We start from the raw sequence: 17,525 nt of genomic DNA, 5'->3' as shown, positions 1-17,525 counted from the left end.
GGTCATGACGAGCTTAGCTCGTCATGAACCGCGGGATTTTAAAAACGTCAGCGCACAGCGGGAAAATGCGTCGCACGCATGGTGGTAATCATTTCAAGATGGCCAACAAGTTGGTTCTAAATAGGTTGGCCATGCTGGATATTTAGAAGAACAATAGACTATTTACAATACCTCAGCAAGACGGACACTCACTGCAATATTATGTAAGGTACATTAAGCATATGCTCACCATGTTTAGGTGGCTGCATGTTTTCTTTTTTTCTGCTTGTATGATTTTAATATATTCTGCTTATGTTGTTGAGTTTGTGTGTGTTTAAGTGCGGTTGTGTCAGAGGACGATTGTCAGAATGAGTCAGTGGATGGATGAATGGTTTCATGGGAGCAAAGATGTATGACAGAGTGCATGTATGATGACTTACTCCAGACATGATAATGGCCCATCAGTGAAATTACTTGTTTCAGGTGGGCACAATTACAAATGATGTGAAATTGTTGTAATTTATGGTGAAATATCTGTAAAAATCTAGCAAGGTGATGTTTCAAATTAAGGGACTGCATTTGCAAAATATATTTCAATCTAATGTTTGAGCGATGATTTATGTTGAGTTCAGTCCAGATTGCTTCTCCTGCCATGGTTTTTTTCATCTGTAACAACAAACCTAGGGGTCTAAAAAGAGAGACTCTAATTGTAACCTTAATGTCACATATAGTGACTTATTTAGGTTAGGAGAAGAACTTCCGGGTAATTCAACAAAGCGACAGCTAAAATAGGACCATCAGTGATTGTGAATGAAAACATAAACTGATATGTAGGATTCCCATCAACATCTTGCAATGATCAATATTATCATTTGGTCTTCCTTCAAGGGTCGTATGTCTCTAGATCACTGAGACAGTGTCACGTACCCTATGTCCGAATCAAGTCCCGACCCACAATCACTTCAAGACCAAATGAGCATTATCTGATGGAATCAAGTGCAGTGCAAAAACGAAAAAAGTGGTGAATTAAAAAGGATAGGGGAAACAGGAAAAAACCTTTACTGAGCCCTGTCCACCTTCCTATTAAAAACAAAGAACAGTGCAAAAAATCTAGCAGTTTAAACAAATAACTGCATGGGGGCCAACATGTTTCAGCCTCACGGGAAAGGTACCCTAGGCTTTCTTCAGGGCCTCTGTTCTAAATCTTAATGCTACTGCAAAGTGAAATTAATAACCCAAATATGTGAAAAGGATATAACTAAACGGAAAACAGTTTCTTTTCCTCCATATCAGATGATGTAACTTTACATCTGTAATAACAAAAACACAAAAACAAATGACACACTGTATTAAAACTGTCCCACTCTTATTGCAACAATATAGAAAAAATATTGAAAAGCTTTATTGCTCACCCAGACTGACCGGGGACCGGACCTCACCTCTCCTGGACCTTGCTCAGGAATATTTGAGGCCACGCACTGTAGAGGTAAAGAATCAAGAGCTTGATATAGTGGAGAGCCCTATTAGGTTCAACTCCTATCTGTATCTAATAAGCTCAAAATCGCATTTCTGCACCTCTACCTCATCTCTTCCCCTTAAGTTCCCGCTCAATTAGTGATTCACCCCCCGGATGCACTCTTAGTTTAAATAGGCAGAAAGAAAGCTCTCTCTCCGAGTGTAAGGCAGTCTGGTAGATACCAGAAAGCTGCCTAATAGTTTTTATCTAATCTAATGAAGATATAAACTCTCCTCTTGCAAACAATGGAACACACTGAGCCTCATTTCTAGTAATAGCATGAGGTGTTCAAAAGCATATAGTCTGACTAGTCAAACAGTATCTAGCAACGGCAAAGGAGAGAGCTCTCACCTATCCGTCGTTGCCTCTGACCAGTTCCTAAGTCAGGTGGCGGCAATGATCGGATCTGTGCGGGCTCTTTTTAGGGTCGATTGGCCAATCAGAATGCATTACGACATGCAAAAACCGCTTCTGCTCATTTAAAGATAATAATGCGCTTGTACCTATAGTGACTAATGTTGTTCGAAGGCGCCCATTCAGACGACGGGTCCGTAAGCTCTCTTCGACGGATGTTTTCTGCTCGGTATGTTTAGAAGAGCCAAGTGACGACATCCCGCGAGAGTAGAAGAACTACGGAATGACGTCATCCCCCGTCTCATGGTAGTTTTGTTAGGTTGTTTTATTTAGGCGGTAACGCATATGCGAGGAATACATATCACACCTCCCTGTGATTTATAATCAATTTTTGGGCAGTTAAGTTGATCAATAAAGTATCAAAAGCAATTTAGCGGTATTATATCGCATAACAACGTACTGAGCTCGCATCATTGCAAAAGCCCACCCATGTCGTCATCCGTCAGCGCCAGACTTGTGAGACTACTAAATGACGTCATCTTCCGGAGTTTTGTAGTCCCATCACCATAGAATCGGTAGAAGAAGAATTCAATAATAAGAGATGCTTGCGCTCTGATGTGGATGGCAAGTGACTCTAGAAAAACGCAAAGGGAATAATTTCTCCTGTAGATCTTTTAACTAATATGTGAATAAGTGCTACCCTAGAGGGTATAACAAGTGAATGGTAACACAACAGACAAGAGAAAATCAAGCATTAGTCTTGTAGATCCTAAGCAGGCCCTGGTCTCTGTGTATGTCATGAGTATTTTATTTTATTTTTATTTAGAAGTTTATTAAGCGCACAGCTACCTCAGACGGGGGTGTCCCGGCGCTGAAGACAACATCTAGTGAGGTTCAGTGAAGTTCAGGGGGATAAAGGATGGGCTAGATCAAGGAGAAAAGCCAGGTCTTAAGTTTCTTTCGAAACAGAGGCTCTGAAGTCAGAAATCTCAGTTCCAATGGCAGATGATTCCACAATCTGGAGGTGGCCACTGCAAAGACCCTTCCTCCCGTACGCGCTAGACGAAAACGGGGGCAGAGCATTAGGCGAAGATGGTTAGATCTGAGATTCCGAGGTGCTTGTGAGATCTTCAGTCTGTGCCTCAGATAGGCAGGGCCTCGACCATTAAGAGCTCTAAAAGCAAGGGTCAGGGATTTGAACTGAATACGTAGTCTCACTGGGAGCCAATGGAGTTTGATCAGGTGAGGTGAAATGGAATGACGGTAGGGAACATTACAGATCAACCTGGCCGCTGAGTTCTGTACTGTCTGCAATCGATTAATAAGATACGCCGGGGCTCCAACGTACAGACTATTTGCGTAGTCCAAATGTGATGTTATGAGGGCGTGGACTACTGTCTTGCGTGAATCTAATGGTAGGAAAGGGATGATTTTTTTGAACATACGGAGCTTTCCAAAACAAGACGCTGTAACTTTGTTAATTTGGGTTTTGCAGGAGAGGGCAGTGTCAAATTGGAAGCCCAGATTGCGGGCAGCTTGGACAGGTACAGGGGGAGGATCTAATTCAGCCGGCCACCAGAGGCTAGTAGAGATGGGGGATTTCTGATTAAAAAATAAGACTTCCGTCTTATCCGTATTCAGTTTTAAATTATTTGAGGACATCCAGGAGGCGATATTCACCATGCAGTGGCGAAAATTTAGTAAAGAACTTTCAGAGTGATCTTTGAAGGAAACCACCAGCTGAGTATCGTCCGCATAAAAGATCACTCTGACGCCCCATGATTCCACCACTTTTGCTAAAGGCTTCAGGTATACGTTGAACAGGAGCGGGCTGAGGGCAGATCCCTGTGGAACCCCCCATGTCAACGGTTTCTTGGTGGAGAAGAAAGAGCCCAGCATCACTTGTTGGAATCGGTCCGTAAGGAATGATTTGACCTAGGCAAGTGGTATCCCACCCACTCCCACCTCCTGTAGGAGTGTTAGTAGAGTGTCATGGGAGATGGTGTCGAATGCTGCGGATAGGTCGAGGAGGACCAGCATGGCCTCCTCTCCCCTATCCGTGCACTCACAAATCGACTCGGACACTTCTAGTAGAGCTGATTCGGTACTGAAGTCCGGCCTGAATCCTGACTGAGAGTCATGGAGCAGCAAGTTTGATTCAAGATAGTCGGACAGTTGTTCTTGTACTGCCTTCTCGAGCACTTTGGCTGGCTTGGGTAGGAGTGAAATCGGTCGGTAGTTGCTTAAACACATTGGGTCGACACCAGCTTTTTTTTGAATAGGGATTAGCAACGCGTGTTTCCATAAGGAAGGGACAACACCTGAATATATGGAGGAGTTCCAGATTTCAAGCAGGGGATTAATTACTAGCGGGGCAATCTCAATCTCAATCAGGATCAGTGCCGGGGCTGGATCAAGCGGTGAGCCTGATTTACATTTTAAAAGTAGAGTCAGGGCATACTCTTTGGTAAGTGGTTTAAAAGAAGTAAATACTTTGGTGCTGGTGGAGTCAAGGTCTGAGGTTGCTTCTGTACGGTTCTGAAGGATTGTTGCCGTGATATTAGCAATTTTTTCAGAAAAGAAGTCAGATAGGCCTTCACTAAGTGCTTGGCTGGGGATAACGGGAACGGATAGGGCAGTAGGATTAGTAAACTCTTTGACGATGTTGAAGAGGGCCTTAGTAGAGTTTATTGCGTTAACAATAGTTTCTGCAAAGTATAAACTCATGGTATTACATTTGAGTTTATGAAACTCTTTGAGGGCCTGTCTGTAAAGAGATTTAGTTGCAGGGTCATAGGTCCGGCGCCATAGGCGCTCCAGTTTTTTGCAACTGCTTCTGTTTTCCCTTAATTCCTGGGTGAACCAGGGAGCTGATGGTTTTGATCTGCGGGAGGTGAGAGTCTGTAAAGGCGTGACTTTCTCAATGGCGGTTATGAGATCTTTATTAAATGTAAATACCGCTGCATTGAGATCGTCAGGGTGTGAGTCTAAGCTATTATTGTACGTTTGCTCCAAGGCAGTACATGAGACCTTATGCCATTTTCTGCCTTGTTCTCTAATGGCAGATTCCTTCTTAAGAGGTTGGGATAGGGACACCTTGAACGGGATCAGGAAATGATCAGACCAAGTTAGAGGTGTGGGGGGGAGAATTTTAAGCTCCGACCAATTAGAGAAGATCAGATCAAGGGTGTGTCCCGCAACATGTGTGGGGCCACTAACCCCCTGATTCAGATTCATACTTTGCATGGAGTCTAGAAGATGGTTGGCACAACTACAGTCACTTACATCTACATGATGGTTGAAGTCTCCCAATACCGTTAAGTGAGGGTGTTTAAGAGACAGATCTGCAGTGACTGCTAACAGTTCAGAAATGGCAGGCTGTGGGGTATTGGGAGGGCTGTATACCAGGATCCCTGAAAAGATGGCTGTAAAGGCGTCTGAGATGGAAAAATATAGTGCCTCTATGGGCCCTATATTCGTGATTTTTCTGGACGTGATCGTCAGGTGAGTTTGTAGGATAACCGCGATTCCGCCTCCGGTCTTGGAGCCTTCGCGGTTTATACCTGTAAGGCGGTAACCCGGGGGCAAGGCAAGAGAAATATCTGGATTGGAGGAGTCTTTAATCCATGTCTCAGTCAGGAAAAGTAAGTTCCAGGACATGGATGATAGCAGCAGCCAGATGTCACTAGCGTGGCATGGCAAAGAGCAACAATTCAGTAATCCCATGGAGTATGTTCGTATGGGTGTGAGATGGCTGATTAATGGATCATGGGGGCATTTTTTATATGGAGAAAAGGAGAAAGGGCAGCTGTTACATTTGAAAAGGAGGGGGCTAATCAGTGAGAGGTTGCACTGTATTGATGGAGTGCAAATTGTCTTTCTTAGATCCAGAAGCTGTGATCTAGACCAGACGTGCTTCTGTGCGAGATGGGAACCGGCAGCATGGCTGGCCCTTGGCCCGGAGCTGGCGTGGACGGGCGCAGACGGGCTTGCCTTAGGCGCGCCCGCTGCGCTCGTCCGCTGCGCGTCCGGAAAATGCACATAATATATAGGAGAGAGGAGATGAAGGGGGGGACGTGGCCTCACTAAAGGGGCGTGGCCTGAGGGTTCGCCGGTAATGGCGACAATAATGTTTGTTTTGGATCCCGCGGCAGCGCTAAGATCCGCTGCGCATGGTTGTCAGGTGCGTGCTGAGCCCAGAGTCAATGTCCAGGGAAAGGAGATCAGGTGGGTAAAAACACACAACACAATAGTGACACTCAAATTTTAAAAATAGTAGCGATCGTACTCCCGGCTTCCGCCTCAGGAGAATGTTGTCTCTTACTGGCGCTTGTGATCAGCGTCCTTTAAGTAGCTTCAGCGGGGGGCGTGGCCTCACTAAAGGAGCATGGCCTGAGGGTTCGCCGGTAATGGCGGCAATAATGTTTGTTTTGGATCCCGCGGCAGCGCTAAGATCCGCTGCACGTGGTTGTCAGGTGCGTATAAAGTCAATAGCCCCAGGGTTAGTTGTGTGTCTGAACTTGGTGGACGTTCATTAGCTACTCTGCTGTCTAAGCATGTATACATAGAATATTATTATGCATATCCGTTAAATCATCAAAAGAGACATAGGTCGCTAAAAATTAAATCCTTGCTATTGCTCATTGTAACAAACGCCCCTCGCCTCTTTTTAAATGATAAATCATTTCTGAAAGATTGGTCCTTAATTGCATGGCGGTGCACGCGAGACTGGTTAATCTTGATAATTAGCACCGCTAAGAGGGTTGCCGATGCTATTCTTATAGCGATACAAGTCCTCGAGGCACAAATTAAAACCACATTGACATCGACCATTTTCAAGAAGCAAAAGGAAGAATCCGATAAAAACACAAAGGATTTTAATGACTCCATACTACAGACTAAAATTGATACATTTAAAAAGGACCTGGCCAAGTTTAAGCTTGATTGTGTATACCCATACACTAGTGATACATACAAAGCCCCAGATTTTAGTAAAAGTGGAAGAAAATATGGTTCCAACGACTCAGGATCAAGTTCCGATACTGGGAGTGACTAAGATACTACCAATCCTCCGCCATATGCAGGGAGATGCCGAAGGGAGGGCAGCCAGATATCAGAACTTCAGGGGGCAACAAGGGGTCCCTGAACAACAACAATGGTGGCCACCAGCACCATGGGCCCATCCAGGCAATTTCAATCCTTTCCAACCACCTATGGGCCCTTTTCAAAATATCAAAATTATAACAACCAGCCTTTTTTAGGGTTTGATCCCCGGCGCTCAAGGGGTAATAGAAGACCTGCACAGCCACAGGTCCAGGGGGAGGACTCCACAGGACCACATGCAGGGACACGGAGCCACACGAGGAGAGGGGCCCAAGAATGAGCGAGTCCCTAGAGTCCAGTCTGGTAGTCAATTTGAGCAAAAAAAACCCTATCAGCAATGGAAGAGGCTGTTTTGAACAAAGGGTTGGGGTTTGTCGTGACTGACAATGGGGATCCATTCTGGTTACAAATAGAACTAGCTCAGTTTTTTTCGCAAACTCAGATTACACTACTTCTTCAAAGATAAAGACATCGATCACAGTAGTCAAGATAACACGAACACAGGTCTAAGGATGAAATCAAATTTTTTGCCACCTATGCATGCAGTACCCCCACAGGTAGCTACCTTTGAGAAGGCTGTTAGGGACGACATTGAGAAAATCTGGGTAGCACCCAAGAGTACCTACAATAACCTTTCGAGATTAGAAAGGGAGGCTTTAGAAGCACTGTCTCGGGACCCCTCTATCACAATTAAATCGGCTGATAAGGGGGGTTCCATTGTAATACAGGATAGTGAGACATACAGAACTGAATGTCTACGGCAGCGGGGTGATAGAGTTGCTTATCCGTCCTTGGATGCCGACCCTACTACCAGACTAACTAATGAAATTAAGAGCTTGGTGGAAGAAGCCTTGACAGAAGGCTGGATAACATCACATGAAGCCCAATTTTTGCAAACACAACATCCCATCATGCCTTATTTCTATACCTTGCCCAAGGTACATAAAGCCCAGAGACCTCCTCCGGGTAGACCCATAATCTCTGGTCAGGGGTCCATTCTGGAGCCCTTATCGGCCTTTGTAGATCATTTTCTTAGGCCAATAGTGCAAACCATGCCCACTTACTTGAAGGATACAAAGGATGTTTTATGTGTGATCCCGGAGATAGAATACAATCAAGAGACGGACTATCTGGTCTCCCTAGATGTTGAATCTTTATACACATCCATCCCCCAGGATGAGTCTCTGGATACCATCAGGTCCATCCTGGGAGGAATTAATTTAAACTCGATCCCTCCTGTTCCTTTCATCATGGCTCTAGCTAGAATTGCCATGAAAGAGAATTTTTTCAAGTATGAGGAGACCATCTACCTCCAGACTTCAGGGACCAGCATGGGCAGCATTTTTGCCCCAAGCTTGGCAAATCTATATGTTCACACGTTCGAACAGGAGGTGGTGCTGACAGACAACAATCCATTCTATTCTCCGTTGATATGGTGGAAACGCTATATCGACGATGTTCTAGTGGTATGGAGAGGAGATGAGCAATCTATCCTATGGTTTCAAGAGTGGTTAAACGCTCAAAACAGGTTTCTTCGGTTCACGGTAGAGATCAATAAACAAAGAATCTCTTTTTTGGATTTGTCCATTTATGCCACCCCCACTGGATTAGAAATTGAACTTTACCGAAAACCAATGGCAAGAAATTCGCTTTTATTGTATGAAAGCCAACATCCTAAATCGCAACGCGATAATCTGCCATTTGGCCAATTCCTCCGCCTTCGGCGGAATTGTTCGACGCCTGAAACTTTTGTTAAACATGCCACTGGTTTGTCGAACCAATTACAAGCCAGACTTTATCCAAAGAAACTCATCAAAAGCTCCCTGAAACGAACTACCAACAACAATCGGGATGCACTTTTGGAACCACAGCCTGCTAAGCCTCCCCTAACCCGTCTCACATTTGTAAGTACTTTCAATACAAAGTCGAACTGCATTCAAAAAATAGTCAGACGACACTGGCAAGTATTGAACTGTAGCAACGATAAAATTGAACCTCCTTTGTTTGCTTTTAAGCGGTCGAGTAGCTTGAAAGATCGCTTAATACACACTCGCCCTAAAGAAACACCTAGGAGGAACATCGGTACTCTGTGGGACCTACCAGCAGTAACTGGGCATCACCCATGTGGTGGATATTCGGTTTGTTCACAAACATCCAAGACCTGCAGTATAGATATAGGTACAGACCGGCCCTGGGAACTTAGACAGTACTCGAACTGTAACAGCATGCAAGTCATTTATCTAATAACATGTCCATGTAATGAGAAATACATTAGCATGACCACCCGTAAGGTCCGCACCCGGATGTTGGAGCATAAAAGTGCATTTAGGTGCAAAAAAAGTGTTTCCAAATTGACCAAGCATTTCTTAGAACACAATCACAGCGAAACAGACTTCACCTGGATGGTCCTGGAGAAACCTTTTATTCCCTCTCACACGCGTGATATATCTAAATTTTTGTTCATCAAAGAACAAAGATGGATATACAGATTACGCACTGATGTTAGAGGGCTAAACAATGAAATTCCCTGGACTAGCTTATGGTAAATTAAGCAATAGCAAGGATTTAATTTTTAGCGACATATGTTGATGATTTAAAGGATATACATAATAATATTCTATGTATACATGCTGAGACAGAAGAGTAGCTAATGAACGTCCACCAAGTTCAGACACACAACTAACCCTGTGGCTATTTACTTTATACTCATGACATACACAGAGACCAGGGCCAACTTAGGATCTACAAGACTAATGCTTGATTTTCTCTTGTCTGTTGTATTACGATTCACTTGTTCTACCCTCTAGGGTAGCACGTATTCACATATTAATTAAAAGAGCTACAGGAGAAATTATTCCCTTTGCGTTTTTCTAGAGTCACTTGCCATCCCCATCAGAGCGCAAGCGTCTCTTATTATTGAATTCTTCTTCTACCGATTCTATGGTGATGGGACTACAAAACTCTGGAAGATGACGTCATTTAGTAGTCTCACAAGTCTGGTGCTGACTGATGACGACATGGGTAGGCTTTTGCAATGATGCGAGCCCAGTACGTCGTTATGCGATATAACACCGCTACCTTGCTTTTGATACTTTATTGATCAACTTAACTGCCAAAAAATTGTTTATAAATCACAGGGAGGTGTGATATGTATTCCTCGCCTATGCGTTACCGCCTTAGTAAAACTAACAACCTAACAAACTACCATGACACGGGGGATGACGTCATTCCGTAGTTCTTCTACTCTCGCGGGATGTCGTCACTTGGCTCTTCTAAACATACCGAGCAGAAAACATCCGTTGAAGAGAGCTTACGGACCCGTCGTCTGAAAGGGCCCCTTCAAACAACATTAGTAACTATGGGTACAAGCGCATTATTATCTTTAAATGAGCAGAAGCGGTTTTTGCTTGTCGTAATGAATTCAGATTGGCCAATCGACCCTAAAAAGAGCCCGCACAGATTCGATCGTTGCCTCCCCCTGACTTAGGAACCGGTCAGAGGCAACGACGGATAGGTGAGAGCTCTCTCCTTTACCGTGGCTAGATACTGTTTGACTAGTGAGACTATATGCTTTTGAACACCTCATGCTATTACTAGAAATGAGGCTCAGTGTGCTCCATTGTTTGCAAGAGGAGAGTTTCTATCTTCATTAGATTAGATAAAAACTATCCGGCAGCTTTCTGGTATCTACCAGACTGCCTTACACTCAGAGAGAGAGCTTTCTTTCTGCCTATTTAAACTAAGAGTGCATCCGGGGGGGTGAATCATTAATTGAGCGGGAACTTAAGGGGAAGAGATGAGGTAGAGGTGCAGAAATGCGATTTTGAGCTTATTAGATACAGATAGGAGTTGAACCTAATAGGGCTCTCTACTATATCAAGCTCTTGATTCTTTACCTCTACAGTGCGTGGCCTCAAATATTCCTGAGCAAGGTCCAGGAGAGGTGAGGTCCGGTCCCCGGTCAGTCTGGGTGAGCAATAAAGCTTTTCAATATTTTTTCTATATTGTTGCAATAAGAGTGGGACAGTTTTAATACAGTGTGTCATTTGTTTTTGTGTTTTTGTTATTACAGATGTAAAGTTACATCATCTGACATGGAGGAAAAGAAACTGTTTTCCGTTTAATTATATCCTTTTCACATATTTGGGTTATTAATTTCACTTTGCAGTAGCATTAAGATTTAGAACAGAGGCCCTAGGGTACCTTTCCCGTGAGGCTGAAACATGTTGGCCCCCATGCAGTTATTTGTTTAAACTGCTAGATTTTTTGCACTGTTCTTTGTTTTTAATAGGAAGGTGGACAGGGCTCAGTAAAGGTTTTTTCCTGTTTCCCCTGTCCTTTTTAATTCACCACTTTTTTCGTTTTTGCACTGAACTTGATTCCATCAGATAATGCTCATTTGGTCTTGAAGTGATTGTGGGTCGGAACTTGATTCTGACATAGGGTACGTGACACTGTCTCAGTGATCTAGAGACATACGACCCTTGAAGGAAGACCAAATGATAATATTGATAATTGCAAGATGTTGATGGGAATCCTACATATCAGTTTGTTTTCATTCACAATCACTGATGGTCCTATTTTAGCTGTCCCTTTGTTGAATTACCCGGAAGTTCTTCTCCTAACCTAAATAAGTCACTATATGTGACATTAAGTTATGTTATGTTATGTTATTAAAATATTTCTAAAGCGCGCTATCACCGATTGGTTTCTTGGCGCTGTGATCAGCAGTAACATAAACAAGAGGAGGGTTGCGTTTATTGAAATGCTTGTCTAAAGAGCCAGGTCTTCAAGGCTTTCCGGAAAGAAAGGAGATCTTGACAATTCCGGGTCTCCAGGGGGAGGGAGTTCCACAAGCGAGAGGCAAGGTTGGCGAACCTACGGCCTCCTGCGCGCTTAAGTTTGTAGGGGGGGCGTCTGCAGGAGGCTCAGATGGAGTGAGCGTAGGTTGCGAGATGGAGTATACCTGGAAATCAGTTGGTTAATGAATGAAGGGCTTTTACAGTAGAGGGACTTGAAAATTATGCAACCAGTTTTAAAGGCACAGCGCTGGGTTACTGGGAGCCAGTGTAGTTTCCTTAGTAGAGGGGGTAGCTGCATGTCGCCTTGATTGATTCAGGATTAGCCTTGAGGCATGGTTCTGTACCATCTGGAGTCGCTTAACTAGGTAGTTGGGAAGACCTAGGTAGATAGCATTCGCGTAGTCCAGATGGGACAGTACAGTTGAGATCACAACCTGGGTGATAGCTTCGGGTGTAAGCAGACGGCGTACCTTCCGAATTTTTTTTTGTTGGAAGAAGCACTTGGAGACCACCTGACCTACTTGCGCTTTCAGTGATAGGTCGCAGTCCACGGTGACTCCAAGTGTTTTGGCTGACGCGGAAGGTGTTGGAACTTGGCCCAGTTCAGAAGGCCAGTAGTGTGGGCCCCAATACTTGGCGCTGTCGCCGGTCAGGACTAACTCGGTTTTCCCCGGGTTTAGTTTGAGCTGGTTCTGGTCCATCCAAGTTTTAATAAAGCTCATGGTAGACTGGAAGTGCAGTATGGAGTCTTCAGTGTTGTCGATGGTAAAAAGCAGTTGTAAGTCATCTGCGTAATTGAAGACTCTCACCTGTTTGTCTCTTAAGGTCTGAATCAGGGGGAGTATGTAAAGATTAAATAGGTGAGGTGACAGGGAGGAGCCTTGTGGCACTCCGCAGGTGATAGCCTGTTTAGCACCCATTAGGTCACCAAGGCGTAGTGTTTGGTTACGGTCTGTCAGAAAGGATCTCAGCCAGCAGGCTGCTAGGTCCCGGACGCCGGCCTGTTCGACACGGTCGACCAAGATGTTGTGGTTGACCGTGTCAAAAGCGGCCGAGAGGTCCAGGAGCACCAGGGCCTGTGGAGAGCGTCTGTCGGCGCAGTCACGCAGGGTGTCCAAAACTGTCGTGACTACTGCTTCAGTGGAGTGTGCAGGCCGAAAGCCTGCCTGATGGGGATCGAAGCAGGAGGATTCCTCAAGAAAGTTAGAGAGGCATTTGGCACGTGCGCCTCCAGAACTTTTGCCAAAAAGGGCAGCAGCGAGATGGGTCAGAAGTTGGCTTTACAAGCTGGGTCTGCCCCAGGTTTTTTTAGCAGTGGAATGACTATGGCCTCTTTAAACGCTGCGGGAACTATGCCAAGGGACAAGGAATTGTTCAGGAGTGTAAGGGCAGGGGCTGGGTGTGTCAAGAAGCACTCTTTTATGATGTAGGGCGGGCAACTGTCCGAGGGTGCACCGGATTTTACTCTTGACAATAATTCTCGTAATTGGTCCTGGGTAATAGGTGGGAAGCTACTAAGGATATTGTGATTAGGCTTGATTGTCATACCAGACGTGAGGGGGGACACCGGTTGAGGAATACTGGCTTTGATGTCCAGTATTTTATCAATAAAATAGACGTTGAGTGAATCACAAAGAGGCTGGGTGGGAAGGTTACAATTAGAGTCTTTCTCCTTTTAGACCCCTAGGTTTGTGTTATAGATTTAGTGTTCGGGGGAGTATAACCTAGGCAGGTCTTAAAAATATCCCTCAGACCCTCTACCTATTGTACTGTTTTTTGATGGGTTTTTTCATGCAAGGTTTGTCGAGCACAGCTATCTACTGTCTGCCATGAGATTTGCAATGCTTTTGATTTGCTCACCCTACCTCTCCCACTGAGAGTCTCAGCCCTTAAATATGACGGAGATTCTACATGGAAAGGGCAGAATACCAGAAGTATTATGAACATTGATATCACGTGAACATGCATAAGTAGTTTTCTTTACTGCCTGTAAACCATGTATGTCTTTAGTCATCTTTTATTATGGATTACATTGAAATGTTCGCTGCTTTGCAACCAAACTTTCAGTGTTTTCTTGTGGAAGGTGAGCCCCAAAATCCATTGGGAACTTCTGATTTCTGGCCTGACAGTCCAGTTCAAGGTACCTCTGAACTGTAAGGTCACTGTAACCCTCTCCTCAATCCAAAAATACAAGTTGTTTGGATTGTCTGGTCCGGAAATTGTATTGTTTTTCTTTTAAATTTCTATAATGATACATATTCTTGGGCTAAATAGTCCAGTTTTGGCACCCTATTTAAAGTTGTGGGGTACTTTGATAAAGGGCATTAGGCTGTTAGTGATGCTCTAACTTACTAATTGGGGGGATTTCAATGGACAACGTGGATCTAGAGCAATGATCCTTTGCCCCATACTTGGAAATCCTAAATCATTGTCCTACTCACTTCTGGACGTCAGGGTTGGGGACTGAAATTCATATGATTTTGTCCAATTAGAATTTATCTGAAATTATTGGACACATTTGGTATTTCAATTCTGACTTATATTTTGATGGGCTTTGGGACCATAATTGCTATTTTTCTTTCTAGCACAATCTCACCTTATGCACAGATGGGAGGTACAATGGGCAATGGATTTAATAACCACTATCCAAGTGTTATAATGTTGAAGGATGACCAAGAAAGGCCCTACTTGCTTACCAATGAGTCAACAGAGGTGCAGGCTACGCTGGAAGACATGACGCAAATATGATGCCATTTTTAATAACATTATCATGGATCACATACCTAATATGGAAATCAATATTAGTTTTCATTTACAATCACTGATGGCCCTATTTTAGCTGTCCCTTTGTTGAATTACCCGGAAGTTCTTCTCCTAACCTAAATAAATCACTATATGTGACATTAAGGTTACAATTAGAGTCTTTCTCTTTTTAGACCCCTAGGTTTGTGTTATAGATTTAGTGTTCGGGGGAGTATAACCTAGGCAGGTCTTAAAAATATCCCTCAGACCCTCTACCTATCGTACTGTTTTTTGATGGGTTTTTTCATGCAAGGTTTGTCGAGCACAGCTATCTACTGTCTGCCATGAGATTTGCAATGCTTTTGATTTGCTCACCCTACCTCTCCCACTGAGAGTCTCAGCCCTTATATATGACGGAGATTCTACATGGAAAGGGCAGAATACCAGAAGTATTATGAACATTGATATCACGTGAACATGCATAAGTAGTTTTCTTTACTGCCTGTAAACCATGTATGTCTTTAGTCATCTTTTATGTTGGATTACATTGAAATGTTCGCTGCTTTGCTACCAAACTTTCAGTGTTTTCTTGTGGAAGGTGAGCCTCAAAATCCATTGGGAACTTCTGATTTCTGGCCTGACCATGAAAATTAAATCTAGTCCTTCTTAACAGAAACGACCATTGGGGAACTCCACAACAAGCTTGACGCGCAAATATTTAGTCAAGCAGGCTGTGTGACCATGGCTCGCAATTGCTGATTGATAGGTCAGAGGTGGGATGGTGCGTAGCTGAGAAGCAAACGCTTGGGCATCATACTCTTGATCAATCCTACGGCTAGGCACAGAGAGGGTCAAGGGATATTGCCCAAATAAAGCACACATGGCCAGCAAGGGTACACCTACTCCTAAAACACCATAGAGTGTCAGATGCCACATGAGTTAGGAACACATAGCTAATGAGGACAAAGCACACGCATTGATCATGAGCTCCCCATGCCGGTGATAGAGTGCGGGCTCACCTGCTCGTTTTACCATACTCACCTGGGCCCATAAACATACACACTTTGAACAGGTTAACCTACGCCTAATCAGAATTTTAATTAACCATTTAGGACCTATACCATTAACTTACCAATCCTTGTCACTGATACCTATAGTCCTAAGGGATCAAGGGAGTTAGCATAATAGGCAGTAAATAAACATTTGCACTCATAAAATAACCACAGACTCTGGAAAGGTTTAAACACTTTATCTATGTAAATTCTTAAATGTCAGAGTCCATACAAATTAAATTAGAGCTTGTTCAATTAAGAAGAAATCAATCAAAGCAAGATGGACCAAATTGGATCAGGACAGGACCATCGCAGGTCAGGACTGGCACCCACAGCTAAAGTGCAATGCCAGCATCACACTCCTCTCTGCAACAGTCGGACCCCGATTGGGTTATCAAACTCCTTCCCAGAACCCCGATTGGGTTATCGAACCTTCTGACAGAGTGCTTCGCCAGCACCTGTGCTCTCGATCGCCTATTGAGTGCGTTGGGTCAGTGACTAGTCAGCTATTCGGACAAGTCGGACAATCTAACTAGCTATGCCTACCTTAGTTATACCATTTCCAGGGCAGTGTACCACCCCCCAATGTTGCAAGTTCGTGTATTCCCTCAATTTGATTGGTCAAAAGACAAGGAGAGGTCATCACACCATACCAGTTATGAGGTTAATTCATTCAATCATTCAATCAGTCATAGCATTTGTAAAGCGTGCTACTCACCCGTGGGGGTCTAAAGGCGCTTGGGGGGGGATGGGTGCTGCTACTGCTCGAACAGCCAGGTCTTGAGGTGTCTCCTGAAGGTGAGGTGGTCCTGGATCAGTCGAAGTTGGACGGGGAGGGAGTTCCAGGTCTTGGTGGCCAGGTAGGAGAACGATCATCCTCCGGTGGTGGTTCCACGAATCCGTGGAATGGTGGCAAGGGCGAGGCTGGCAGAGCGGAGCTGGCGGGACAGAGTGTAGAACGTGAGGCGTCTGTTGAGGTAGATGGGACCTATGTCGTGGAGAGCCTTGTGTGCATGGGTGAGGAGCCTGAACCTGATGCTCTTGCTGACTGGAAGCCAGTGCAGGTCTCTCAGGTGGGCGGATATGTTGGCTGTGGCGAGAGATGTCGAGGATGAGGCGAACGGAGGCATTCTGTATGCGCTGGAGTCTTCTCTGAAGTTTTGCTGTGGTTCCTGCGTAGAAGGCATTCCCGTATTCCAACCGGCTGGTGACAAGGGCTTGGGTGACGGTTCTTCTTGTTTCGGTGGGGATCCTTCTGAATATCTTTCGGAGCATGTATCATTCATATATTCAAATTAATGTTCCCTCCCATGATTTTATTTTCCCCTTGCACTTTTATTCCACCCAACAATGGATGTTTCAATAACAAATACAATGTATACGAAGATTTGTAAGTTGTCTTCCTTTTTTGAGGGTAAAAGTTCATTTTCCCAAGCGCATTGCAGGCAAGACTGTCACTGGCACAGGTTCAATGCCATGGCTTGTCGGTCTCGAGGGAATTCAGCACATGCGCATTGAGAGTCTTAAGATGGAGTTCAGCAATGACACATCAGGCCCAAATACGAGCTAGTAACAAAGTCAAAGAGAAACAATTTTAGAAAAAAGAATAAAATGAATGCACTGTATACCACTTATCTCTACTCTATTCCCCTTACTTTATTTAAACTATAGCGGTAGTGATTAGGCAGAACCAACAGGGTTTAGTACAAGCAGTAATGCAAGCATCAGCATTTAAAACAGCCATCTTTAATTCTAGTGCGCAGTAGCAAAGATTTCCCACCAAAACAGAGAATACATCATGTCACGTGAGTGTGACAGACGCATGTGCAGTAAAGATCCCACATTGCAAAGGCCATTTTAGATCACTCGAATTACTGTTAGTGAAAGCACATTGACAAGCTTCCCCTAAATACTAGAAATGTCTTGTGGTGCATTATTAGTAATACGAAACATGTTTATTAGTGTATTATGAGTTAT

Source organism: Lissotriton helveticus, chromosome 7, assembly GCF_964261635.1.
Source record: "Lissotriton helveticus chromosome 7, aLisHel1.1, whole genome shotgun sequence".
NCBI lineage: Eukaryota > Metazoa > Chordata > Amphibia > Caudata > Salamandridae > Lissotriton > Lissotriton helveticus.
The sequence above is the reverse complement of the archived record's forward strand: the minus strand, read 5'-3'. Positions refer to the sequence as shown.